The sequence below is a fragment of the Spea bombifrons genome, chromosome 1 (genome assembly GCF_027358695.1).
Source record: "Spea bombifrons isolate aSpeBom1 chromosome 1, aSpeBom1.2.pri, whole genome shotgun sequence".
NCBI lineage: Eukaryota > Metazoa > Chordata > Amphibia > Anura > Pelobatidae > Spea > Spea bombifrons.
In genome coordinates, this window is record NC_071087.1 from 140124472 (window position 1) to 140138561 (window position 14090).

General features: G+C 39.0%; 1 long non-coding RNA gene across 1 annotated transcript; it reads right to left on the reverse strand.

Moving 5' to 3' along the window:
* Positions 1–4297: 4297 nt before the first annotated feature.
* On the reverse strand, positions 4298–13681 carry LOC128504837 (uncharacterized). The gene is made up of 3 exons (XR_008355493.1): positions 13112–13681; positions 6804–6859; positions 4298–4587 (listed from the first exon to the last, which is right to left on the reverse strand). It is a non-coding gene; the product is annotated as an uncharacterized LOC128504837 (long non-coding RNA).
* Positions 13682–14090: the final 409 nt, after the last annotated feature.

Genomic DNA, 14090 nt, shown 5'->3' on the forward strand with positions numbered 1-14090 from the left:
CCTACCCCCTTCTCACAATCTACCCTCTCCCTCCCTACCCCTTCTCACAATCTACCTTCTCCCTTCCTATCCCCCTTCTAACAATCTACCCTCCCCCTCCCTACCCCCTTCTCACAGTCTACCCTCTCCCTCCCTACCCCCTTCTCATGATCTACCCTCTCCCTCACTACCCCCCCTTTCTCATGATCTACCCTCTCCCTCACTATCCCCCCTTTCTCATGATCTACCCTCTCCCTCCCTAACCCCCTTCTCACAATCTACCCTCTCCCTCCCTACCCCCTTCTCACAATCTACCCTCTCCCTTCCTACCCCCCTTTCTCACGATCTACCCTCTCCCTCCCTACCCCCTTCTCACAATCTACCCTCTCCCTCCCTACCCCTTCTCACAATCTACCCTCTCCCTCCCTACCCCCCTTCTCACGATCTACCCTCTCCCTCACTACCCCCCCTTTCTCATGATCTACCCTCTCCCTCCCTAACCCCCTTCTCACAATCTACCCTCTCCCTCCCTACCCCCCTTTCTCACGATCTACCCTCTTCCTCCCTAACCCCCTTCTTACAATCTACCCTCTCCCTTCCTACCCCCCCTTCTCACAATCTACCCTCTCCCTCCCTACCCCTTCTCACGATCTACCCTCTCCCTCCCTACTCCCCCTTCTCACGATCTACCCTCTCCCTCACTACCCCCCCTTTCTCATGATCTACCCTCTCCCTCCCTAACCCCCTTCTCACAATCTACCCTCTCCCTTCCTACCCCCCCTTCTCACAATCTACCCTCTCCCTCCCTACCCCCTTCTCACAATCTACCCTCTCCTTCCCTACCCCCCTTCTCACAATCTACCCTCTCCCTCCCTACCCCACTTCTCACAATCTACCCTCTCCCTCCCTACCCCACTTCTCACGATCTACCCTCTCCCTCCCTACCCCCCTTCTCACGATCTACCCTCTCCCTCCCTACCTCCCACTTCTCACGATCTACCCTCTCCCTCCCTACTCCCCCCTTCTCACGATCTACCTTCTCCCTCACTACCCCCCCCTTTGTAGGTCGCTTACCGTCAACTTCTGTGTTGAGAGCGTGAGGCGTTTGTCTCGGGTGCCGGCGCTTCACTGCTGAGTGCCGGCACCCGAGACAAACGCCTCACGCTCCCAACACTGCACTCTGGGCAGCGCTGAGGCAGGCGGTGGCGGCGGTGGCGGCGGCGGTGACGGCGGCAGCGGCAGGGAGCAGAGGCATCCTGGATTTCTGTCAGTCAAGGGGGCTCAAGAGTTGCCGAACAGTCATTTTCAGCAACCGCTCGGCACCCCTTGGGCCCCCCTGACTGGCAGAACTCCAGGGCCCGGTCGCAGTCGCGACCCCGGTAGTTCCGCCACTGGGTAAGATGGTTAGAGAGAAATAAGAAGGATCATGCAACTTAAAAGACAAAGTTTTTTGCTCACCACAGCAGTGTTCTATGCCTCTCTCTGCTGACTGAGGTGAAGGGACGCAGCAATCACTGTCAAGGGCAAAGCTTACAGACATTCCCAATGGCAATGGTGTATGTTATTGCCTCCTCATGCAATTAGCCATGATCAGCGGTAGTAGCGGAGGGCATAATATTACATAATATTACCTTTGGCTCAACTGCCAGTTTTGCTGTTGGTGTAATAATACATGCTTCATACTTAAGGGGTTAAATAGTATTTGTTGGGTGTGTTCGGATTGCTTTGTTGTGTGTATATGTATGTGTACATGTGTTTGTGTGGGTATATGTCTTGTGGTTGTTTGGTTGGGGATAAAAAAAAACCAATTTAGATGAATTTTAAATTTATCCTTGATAAAGGTGTCTGTGGAAGGACCAAAATGTCAATTTTTTATGTGAATAATATAGATAAACATTTTTTGTTATTGATACCAGATGGATATATATGCATGTGTATATATATGTCATGTGACTAGTTCTGTCTGGCAAGCCGGCTGCCCTTGCAGTTTTCACCCTGGGGTAAAGATGGCTGCAAAAAGTATAAATTGCATTAAAGAGGAACAGCATTCTGTCATACGCTTTTTGTAGGCAGAAGGTGTGCCGAGAACACATACCGCATTGGCTCGAATATAGGTCGCACCCGATGTTAGGCCACACCCTTAAAGTTTGGTGCTATTTAAAAGAAAAAAATATTTTTAGAAAAAAATACACATTAGTTGAATGGTAAAACAGTATTTTATCTAATAAACAGGAATACAGGTATTTTAACATTTTTGGTATCTATTATACGCAGAAAACCAATAGCCATTTTAAGCCCCCCCTTAATTCATAATGCACCTTACTTATAGATATGCCACTCTGTTCACCAGATATGCTTTATAACCCCTGACATGCCACTCTGCCCCCCAGATATGCTTTATAACCCCTGATGTGCCACTCTGCCCCTAATATGCTTTATGCCCCCTGATATGCTTTATGCCCCCCAGATATGCCCCTCTGACCCCCCAGATATGCCACTCTCACCCCCCAGATATGCCCCCAAGAAATGCCCACCTGAACCCCCACATATGCTTTATGCCCCTAGAAGTGCCACCCCCCAACTTACCAATGCACCCCCAGACTCCCTGGTGTTTAGCGGGGCCGGCCGGCAAGCGTGTGCGATGTGCGCAGACGATCTCCGGAAGGTTATGTCACGGCGGTGCTCCACCATAGATACCCTGGCGGATCCAAGTCCCCTGCAGCAGGGCTAAATGAAAAAGAAAAAGAAAACACCCGCCTGGCAGAGCTGCATGTCCCTGGCGTCGGGCGATACGAACTGTGCCTCCCTGCGCTAAACCCTGAATAAAGGCCGCACCCCCACTTTAAAGACCTAAGGTGGGAAATAATGTGCGACCTATATTCGGGCCAATACGGTATTTATCTTCGCATGTGTACTCAGTTGAAGAGGTTGCAGGAAAGCTGAATGTGAGTGTTGGATCTGTCTATGCCTTGATTCATGACAGCCTTAAGTTCAGTAAAGTGGGTGCCTCAGCAGCTGACAGAGGAGCATGGCCCATTATCATAAAGAAGGTGATGATTTTCTGCTGAAGATCATTGGTTCACCATTACGAGCCCGAAAGCAAGCTGCAGAGTATGCATTGGAAGCATCCATGATTATGATGATAATGTGAAAGCAGCGGCACATCAGTGGCTACACCTTCAACCAAAAACATTTTTTGCAATGGTGACTAAGTAGAAAAGTGATGTCATTCAATTTAATCAGTTTTTAAATAAATAGACAATAAAAAAACTGCAGAAACTTTTGGAACATGCTATTAGATATATATATATATAAGAGGCCTTATTAGTCAGGTTGTAAATAGCAGCAAAAGGGCAGGTCCCTCTTTGCAAAAAATAAAAAAATCTGCTTATGCAATAAGGTGTTTGTAGCATGTATGGTATATAGTTTTTATAGTTTGTGAATAATGTATATGTGCAGGAAAATACAGTTCTTGACTGTTTTGTGTAAAAGATGCATGTGTAGGATGAGTGGATTTAGAAATCTGTTGAAGATTAAAAAGTGTTCAACTAACTGTTCAACTGCAATACATAATCCCAAAGACATTGGTACACGTTCCCAAAGTAAGGCATTGGTACACGTTCGTCTAAAAAATGAGGATAAAGTAACATAGTTAAGCACGAATCAAAATATATCACATAAAATGTAATAAATAATGATGGTGTAAAATGGAAAGGATGTAAATATTATTGGAGACTATTTTTATTAAGTGATATTATAACAAACACCGGTGGACTGGGGGTGAAAATGATTCCTGACCCATTAAAACCCGCAGCAATCATGCAGCTGCCTGCTGGATACTTACTTTCACATCAGCCACCTACAGTATTACATCGCGATGCATTGTAATCCCAGCAGGAAAATGTGCCCTAAAAAACTGTATTGACCCTGCAGGAATTGATCATATAAGCAGGAGTCACAAATGATACAGGCTATCCTTGGCAAGTCTGGGCATAAAAAAAAAAGAGAAGGAATACCCTTTAAGGATGCTATCCACATACAAAATATTCATTTAACTCTCTAGAATGCTGACGAAATACACCATAGATCTGTCAATTAAATCATTGCTTTGGAAGTTTCATATCAGAAAAACAACACAGAAACATTTGGGAAACGTTTCCAGTTTTTATGGCAACAACCTATCATTTTCTGTTATTGTCACGTGTCGACTGAGCCATCCCTGAAAAATCATAAAACTGGGCATGATAACATATTTGTTTTAGGGAAAGGTTTGATTGTTGATCATTACTGGGACTAGTGCTTCTAATGCTGAATTTAATTATTTAGGTGCTGAATTCGTGAAAGAAAAATATCTAGATATAGTATTCTCGGATTAGTGATACAAAGCATCTATCTACCTGTGATCTGTCAGTCAAATACAATGCATTGTATGGAAAGATGCGCATAGTGAACGGTAGAAGTGCATTTTCTATTATGGCCACTAGAGGTCACTGGTTAACAGCGAGCGAGAATACCTCACGTTCCTCCTACCTCTTTCGCTTTAGATAATTAGCATTTCGTTAATTAACGTCATCGAATGATCATTCCGAGCCCGGTACAACGGAAAGCCTTGTATAGAAAAAAACAAACCCACTCAATAAAATTCAGCAAAACGTGGATATTCACTACATGCCTTAAAACTCGGAGCAAGGTAGAGTGCAAAAAACTATTAGTTGTATTTAATAGAACGTTGAGTGTTCTAAATTAATTTGAAAAGGAGCTAGTGAAATAGCAATGATTGACTGCATGATAAGCGAGGACTGCAAGGCATTGTGTTTAAGAAATCGTCTATGTTTCTGTTAAATGTATGCAATGTGTAACATTAAAAGGGGAATCTGGGCTCATCCAGCCTATGTTACATTTCTAGTTATCCTGATTGCATTAACATAAAAGATGAACAATGTTGAATGTATGCATATTATATGTATTTATATATATATTGTATCTTATATAATACCAGGCCTCGTGAATGCGTGGGTTTCCACACCACTCTAATAAGTAACCCTTGGGATGACATTTGACAGAGTGTTTGCAGCGTTATTATTTTTTGTCTGCTTATGGAGAGATCGGCCATTTAACTCCAGCCTCTAAATACTGAACCTATGATCTGGCTGCACATTATGACTAATTGACCCAATGGCTGTACCTTACCTTTAAGTGATTAAAATAAATAAATGCTGTATTGCAATTGTGTCTTATTTTTTTTTCTTACAGTGGGGATATGCTGCAAGCCCTACTAAGATACACAAAACAATGTTTTATTCTTGCTTAACTAGAAGTAATAAGTATTTCTGATTTTGTGAATATAATTAAAAGTGCCTGAATTAGCAGAACCTACGTTCATGTAACATACAAGTTAAAGGATAAACAGATGGAGGTATTACATTGAAATAGTGGTTTATAATATGTAGTAGATAATGTGACCTATTATGAGTCTGGCAGAGAAAGGGTTACTCTGCAGGTAGTCCTAGTGCTATAATTAAAGGTACAGGTATCCTTATTCCAAACCCGCTCAGTGCTACAACTAGGCCATAATGAAACCATTTATGTCTTATGTTGAAGAATATGCCTGTCTATTTACTAAATGCTCTTTCCAAATCAAAACACACATCGGACGATCATATCACCAACTATACTAAATAAGTACGAATTTTTAGGGAATAAGATGCTTACATTCAGAATTTTTTTAATTATTAAAAGTGTGCCTATTTGATTAAAGCCGAAAACATAAGGTACATAAATCATATTATTATATATATATTATATTATTTTTTGTTTTGTTTTTTTATTATTTGTTTACAGTCAATTTTATACACACAGTGAAAGCTGTGAATTATTCGCCAGGTAGTTAGCCATTTTATCCCAAGTGGCGCATTGTACAAGAAGCCATTGCTGGTCTAATTCTGCGAAATCATTGCTTGTTTTTAATACAATTTTGCATCAACTATAGCCAATTCACTGAAAAAAAAAAATTATATGCTCGTCAAATCTCTTCTAAAATTAAACACATCAGCTATGGTTTATTTGGCATATTGTAGAAATCAGATGAAAAACGAAAATATTTTTCAGTAGCATTTATTTTATTAATTTAGTTGTTTGCCTTATAATTTTACTTACATGCGGTTGCAGAATGTATTGATTACAGTAATTTCCATTATATTAATGTAAAATTACATTAAGTCTTAACTATAGTTACTATATGGAGCCAAACTTTTAGACTTTTTTGACATTGTATTACATTTTGAGACAATTATTAATACAGATCTCGTTGACATCTCGATGTTAGAAAAGTAGTTATTATATTAAAATCTCTAGAATAGTTCACCACGTGATGTATATTGTGCGCTACTACCTTTTATTTTCCGACAAATTAGTTTCTAATCCTAATCGACATTAGGGAATAATAGGGTGAATTAATCACATTTAAAGTGAAACATACAAATTACCAGTCCAAGTAACACTATCTTGTAAGTAACATAATTAAGTGCATGTTATAAAATTATAGACAATTTTTAAAGTTTGTGTTCTCATTCATAATATTTGCACAAAGATTACAAATATCGTTTACTTTAAGTGAGTTATTTATTTGGATAAATTGGACCTCAGCTGCAAAAACTAAAAGCCGCATTCTTGACGGATTCTAGCGTCAGATGTTTTCTTACAGCCGATGTTTTTTGGATGAGTTTATACATTTACAAAGATGTTTCGTTTAATTGAATTAAAAAATAGCATTTTTTTATTAATTTGTACTTTATAATGTAACAATTTCTTAGTGTAGTTCATACCCGGGTAGTCTGGTACAAACAAATTCCAATCTTTCTTCAATTTTGCTCCATTTGAACTAGTAAAGTATAGAAATAAGCCAATTCATATTTTGTACCATTTGAAAAGTCGGGGTTTCTAAAAGCGGTTCTGATTAGCGCTTTTATTTCCAAGTGCGATCAACACAATAACACGTTCTAAATTCATAATATGTCTACTAAAGTACACATGACTAAAACACATGTAAATCTGACAATCTCTGACAGTATATAACAAGATCGATGCAAGAATATATATGTATATATATATATATATATATATATATATATATATATAATGTGTTTGATGTGATTCGATAAATTGATAAATGAGTGCCGACATATTTTATTAAAATTAAATGAAAAAAAAAAGAAAGAAAGAAGCAGAATACACTGTGCAGGTGTGTTTTTTTGGGGAGGGTAACAGGGCAGGAGTTAAAGCTGGGGAGGGAAACATCCCCAACTTCCACCTCTTCGGTAAATGGAGGCCATGAAGCCCCACCTTTCCATGTGATTAGTGTATTGTTTATCTTTTCACGGGGGGGGGCATTTTCCTTGGGTTTGGAATTAAGTGACTCAGGGTGTGCACAGGTGGCAAGTTCTTCCATCAATATTCACTATAAGGACAAAGGAATCATTGCACCTGACAAGTGATGGGTGGATTAGTGATGGGTCAATCTGAACGTAAAACAATTTGCACTTCAGTCTAGATTTTGCACTAGGTATACAAGTCTTTTTTTCTTCAAAATTATTTTTTGGGTCTGCAGTGTGTGATTTCGCACCCAGAAGTGATATTTCGTTGTTGACATTACTAAAGGTACTTGAATATCTACCATTGGACAGAGGATTGAAGTGTTGTGTGATTGGAGGTGGAACTGCTGCATCTTAATCATTAAACTCAAACTGAGGACCAGAAAGTAAATTCTAGCTGCATAAGCCAAGGCAGTGAACTGCTTATTGTCCCCTTTTAGAGAGGCTTGCATTTGTAATAAGCCTAAGAGTAACCAGAGACATCTCCTGTACTGTTGCATCCTCTGGGCAGTTGGGAGTTAGTGCTGAAAGGCAGCTGCCTCTACTCATTGGTGCAGAGAACTAAGCCCAGGTTAATGCATCTGGGTTACAGAGGGTTTCTTTTTTTTCCTTTTGCTGGCATCTCACAGACATGTCCTCTTCTCTAATATCTGGAGAGTCACAGACTGGTTCCTGAGAACAGCACAAAGCTCCAATCGCCCCAGTGCTGGGGAAACAGGGCATCAGACATGTAGCTGTGGGCCTTCATCTCCATTGGCATTATTTGGGGTAAGTAGAATGACAAGGGCAGAGCTGTGCTCATTATCTGGCATGAATATTCAGCACTCCCTGTGCCTGTGTTCTCTTTATGATGAAACCTTTGTATAACCAGCGTGGGGATGCTTCCTGGGCGACTATGCGAAGTCTGAGATGCAGACAGCACCAAACCTGCACTTAGCGCTAGAACTTAGAATTAAACAGCCATCACTGGGTTTTTGCGTTATACGTGGAACGAAAATTACGATTTACACGAAGATATGGCTCTTTATGTGCATGTCAAATATTTTTTCTCTTATGACACGGAGCAAACGCGTTTTTTTTTCTTATGGACAGCTATAGAGAAAAACACACACACATCTATATATCACAATAATACAAATAATGCCAATGCAAATAATATACATTCAGGAGCCTTGATTCTTTCCTGAAATTTTCAGAAAAATGAATAGCATTTCTTGAAAACAAATGCCTAATACATTAATGTATGCCTAAATACAAATGTATCATCAATCATCAACCTTCCTGAGTATCAATAGGTGCCTCAACCGTGTTGCTAATCACTTTGGCTTTCAAAAGGTTAAGAATACTTCGTGCGCTTTTACCTGGGGAGTTGGTTTACACCTGGATCTGATGTGCCCGTTGCACAGATGCTACAGATGCTACATTTTAACTATGATCAATTCACGTATAAGATATATCTAGATAGATATATATATCCAGCTCTTGGTAATCAAAGGGTGTAAAAAGTGTGGAGTGGTAGATTGATCCAAAGTGAAGGTGGTTTGTAACTATTGGAGTGCTGGAGAAAAGAACACAGGGGACAGAGCAGTTCAACCCAAGGATGGCCAATGTCCTCATTTGCAATACTACAATGTGTAGACTGGAAATATTAGGTTCTGCTTAATATGCATGGCGTGTCAAGCGTTAAATAATGAGACCTAGAGGGCTTTATTAGCACTGATGAATAAAGGAGGGACCAAAAGAAGTCTACAGGTTTTCAGCAAGTCCCCTCCTGAGACGGTTATATTCCATACTGTGTGAACAGACATATCTAGGGACATGCACATCTCATTTTCTCTCACCTTGGATTTCTTTATGGTCTACACCGGCTGGCAAAAATACAAAACTACGCCAAGGTGTACAGTGTAGCAACAATATAATGTACACAATTAGATGTATCTGTTGTATATTGGATAGATATTGCACACACGTATATATATATATGTGTGTGTATTTGTAACACACACACATACATGGGAATAAAAATTACCCGAGTACGCACAAAATACGCAATATGATTTTTGTAGAATAACATTATACGAGATACAATTTGGATAATCGTTAGTGGAGCCTTGTAATGATTAACTGCAAATATTATTGTTGTTGTAAAAATGGTAAAAGGTAGTTGCGTCTTATAAAACAACATAAAAGCCCAGTAGGAGCTTGGATTTATTTAATACTTGACAAAGAATCATTGTTTCTTAGTCGATGATTTTCATCATGTATGCGCAGTAACAGAGCTGTCGCTAATATCTATCATTCCAGAATATTATTCTGAAATAATAGTTAATTAATAAGCCGGTATCAATTGCTAGGTTACAGAAATGTGCATTTTGTTTAGCTATTAATACTGTTTTACAAACATGTTCGACTAGCTGTTTTTGCCAGTCAGCATTACATTTTTAGTTTAAACTCGTTGCGAAAATAAATCTCGTCTTTTTCATATGTACTGAATATTTTTTTACCTGCAGTACTTGCGTTCAACTCCTGACCTACTTGTTCTATCTGTTTTGGCCAGCAAGTGTCGCTGTTTCACCACAGCCAGTTGTGCCTGTAGAAATCTACAGAGATAGTAGAGACACCACCCCCATCCTCCCATAATATACCACATATCCCCAGCAATAGAGCTAGAGCTTCAAAGATCTAACCGTCAACCAAACACCCGCTGAGCCACGATTCAGGCAATTATTTGCTGTAAGTCCACAAATGCTACAAGCTGAGGAACCAGCATTATGCAGAAGATAATTGCAGTTGTTTTTTTTTTCGTTTTTTTTTTTTTGCAATTTCTTTTCGCAACACATTTCTTTATGTGGAGAATACACAACTGAAGTTCATCATTACAGCCAAGCCGTGATCTTCAGTGTACATGATGTGTTTCAAATACAGACATAAAGTCTGATAATTAGTTGTGCACATGAAGGTCAAAATTATATGTAAAACAGAATTTATATATATCACGATGAAACCCTAGCCGTTCACGAACAATCGCCAAGTATTAAATTTAAAGATCAAAATCACTCAATGAACCAGACACAATAAAAATGGTTCATTTAGATTTACGCATTTCTTGAAACCGCAACCTACTTGACAAATGTGATGTTTAAATTATTTAAAATATTTTGCTGCTTAATCTGTTACAACAAAAATGTTCCTTCCTCATAACGCTATGTTTCACACATAATTCCCAAATTTACCTTACGCCTATACCTGTTATATTAAGTAAAATACATATGTTTCCTGTATATTTACGCACGCACTTTTCGTTCTATTTAATACAATGCAATAAGAAAAGAATCTTTGTAAAAAAAAAAAAACAATGTCGGAGTGTGAAAAATACCAAACATATTTCACATAAAACCTTTTGCAGACCTATATATAAATATATCATATACGTATTAACTTGTGGCCAAATTTTTACAGTCTGATCTTTGAGAGAAAAACACTAAAAAGGTCTACATTAATTTAACAATGAAAAACACCTTAGCTTTTGATTCTATGATAAAATCCACATTTTCTGTTACAAACAAATCCATTAGTAATAATTTGATCTAAAGAGCATATTGTAAATTTTATAAAACATATTATTTTTTTTTATTATTTCAAATCTACCGGATAATTATGTACAAGAGTACATTAAATTATTAAACTAACAAATATCTATGATTAGGACAGCATTTATTATATAGCTATAATATCAGTAAAGGATACAATGAAATTGCGTTAAAATTATATCTAAAAATATTATTTGGAAATAAAGAAAATATAGTAGAAACATGGTTAAATAAATATAAAGGATCAGAGACAACAAATGGCTTGTAGACATCATGATTACTGATAAGGAACAATATAGTGATCGGCCTTTTAAATGTGGGAAATTCAATGAGCAGGTGGTAATTAATAATGGCTGGTGGTACCAGTACAGTATTGGGTTGGTTTTTATTTTTATTTTGGGTCTTTCAATTTACCAGCGCTTCTGGTTACTGTGAAACACACAGAAATGTCTTCAATGTTTAGGGTGTTGAAACTGGTTTAAAAGTCAGGTGTTCGGAGGGATGAAACTCTTATTCAAATGCCAGTCACTGTTGCTGTGATTCGTAGGGACTTAGTTTCCTGGCTGTCTGGCAATGGATAGGAGGAGTGGAAGGGAGGGGGGGCAGGGGGAGAAATGAGAGAGGGGGAGACAAGGGGGAGCGGGTTCAAGCACAGCTAACACTAGAGGCAGAATGTGACATAGCTGTGGCCCAGGCAAATAGGGCACAGGCCCAAAGAGAAGTATATGCATCCATGCCAAGGATACCTGCACCCCGTACAGACTCAGCATCCAAGCCAGGACCGACCCCCGCGGTAAGCAGGATCAGCCCTGGGTAGTGTGGGAACCGTGCAACACTCTATGGCCAGGGAGACGACCACGAACACCTGGCTTACACGGTAGAGCGGACCATAGGGACACACACAGTCATCGGCCCTGTGCCAGGCTGAACTCGCAAGGAACACACACATAAAAGAACATCTAGATAATATTTTGTGTAAGTGCATACATACGCACCTAGAACACACATATATATGTGCGTGTGTTTAAAATATATATGGGTTTGCCTGTCTACCTCTACCTAATCTATCCACACATGTATAGCTTTGGAGATGGGTATAATGTACCTATATAGTGTCGGATGTCTACCTTCTGAATACCACGGTTAGAGTTATGTAAGTCGCAGGGGAAGACAGGAGACTGTATATCAGAAATATTTAGGATACCAGAAAGACCACCAGTTTTTAAAATTCACCTGTCTTTGTCACGGTTAATGGCACTAATAGATCAAAGGCACCTTTCTATTGTTTATTATTATTATTATTATTATTGCCATTATCAATATTATTATTTTATTAGTATTTCTGATCTTCATACATATACCTACATGCATTTGCATAATACTCTTTAGGAAGGGACACGTTTTGCCAATTGTCCACCTACAGGTAAGTAAAGAGTGATGAGATTGCCCTAGGCTTTTGCTTCTGTTGTAATCTGTGTATTTTTGTCGTTTGTATTTATTAGTGCATTTTTATGATAAGACCCTAGGAGGCCTCCAAAAAGTATGATTTGTGACAGGTCTTCCATTATAAACACTATATCCGGAATATTAGCCCGATCGTTTAAATTAAATAAGGATTGCATCATAAATCAACGGAATATAATATTTCTTTGCGATGTCTATCTATATTATACCCAGGTCAGTTGAGGATGCAATTGTGTGATTTATTTATGGTTTAAATATTTCATTTTGACACTATAAATAATAGAAATTAACTTACTATAGCACATTACCTATTAATAATTTTAAATCGAAACAATGCAATAACTGAATATATATAAATATATATTTATATATCAAAGTCATTGGAGTCCTCAATTGTTAGATCTTAAAAAATACATATGTTATATAAATATTACATTTACCTTTTTTCTTACATTTACCTTTTCAAAATAGATCATCTTAGTAAGAAAAAGAACTGTACGTCCACATTAATTTCAGACAAAATAAAGAAGCAAACTTGTTCACAGCACACAACATGCTAGGGAAATCAGTCATTTTAATGTATTAAACATGTCAATGTCTTTTAACCCTTTGAGGATCATAACACTGCTGGCAATGGATTGTACACGCCCCTAGCGCAGAAGGGGTTAATCATACATTGGGAGAGAGAAAAAAAAAATGCAAATATACCTTTACATATGCATCAGTATTTAAAAATAATACAGACTGGAACCAACAGGAACAGGAGAGGCAAATGGCGCAAGGGCGATGTTATTATTCATTGATGTATCCAGCCCTATAACCTGGTCCTCTTGCAAGCCGTACTCCTCAGCAGCACCGAAAGCCACTTAAAATCCTCTCCTAGCATCTCAGCGTTTTGTTTCATCTTTGGATTTTCCTCCCTCTTCTTCTTTTTTTAGGAACCTTTTTTTTTCCCCATTAAAAAAAATCAACATTTTCTGTAAATGAAAAGGATGGGGGACCCGGATCCAATAGTGAGCCGGATTAGCATATATTTTTTTAATGCCCTAATTTTCTTGATGTATGTAAATGTAGCACAGGCTTGCGGGAGCAAGGCTGGTGACGTCAGTGGACGTGACCTCACTGGCGAGGCTGAGAGTGGAGCTGGCGGAGAGGAGGCAGAGCTCTGACACACGGAGCCCGACTTATAGGGAGGGAAGGAGGGATGGAGAATGTGCGGCCACACAAGGGGACTCCGGAGCCTCACGTAGCACGAAACACTCTGCTACACACCCATTCTGCATCTGTAGGGATTATATATATATATATATATATATATATATATATATACATGTATATGTGTACAGATACATATATGTGTGTGTATATATGTACATGTATATGTGTACAGATACATATATGTGTGTGTATATATGTACATGTATATGTGTACTGATACATATATGTGTGTGGATATATGTATACAAATATAAGTGTAGGTGCGGAGGCAGCCATGTAAATAAAAACTTAGGTAGATCCTAGCTGGTTGTAGAGATATAGGGAGGGTAGCCGGAAAGTAGAGAAGGATGCCTCCGATGCCGCGGTCTCACGGGCACACACGCTTTGTTGTAGCGTATAATAGAGTTTCGGCACCGTAAGGGTGGAAGAATGTATTGTGTTTCCATTTAACTGTTACATTCATGACTCG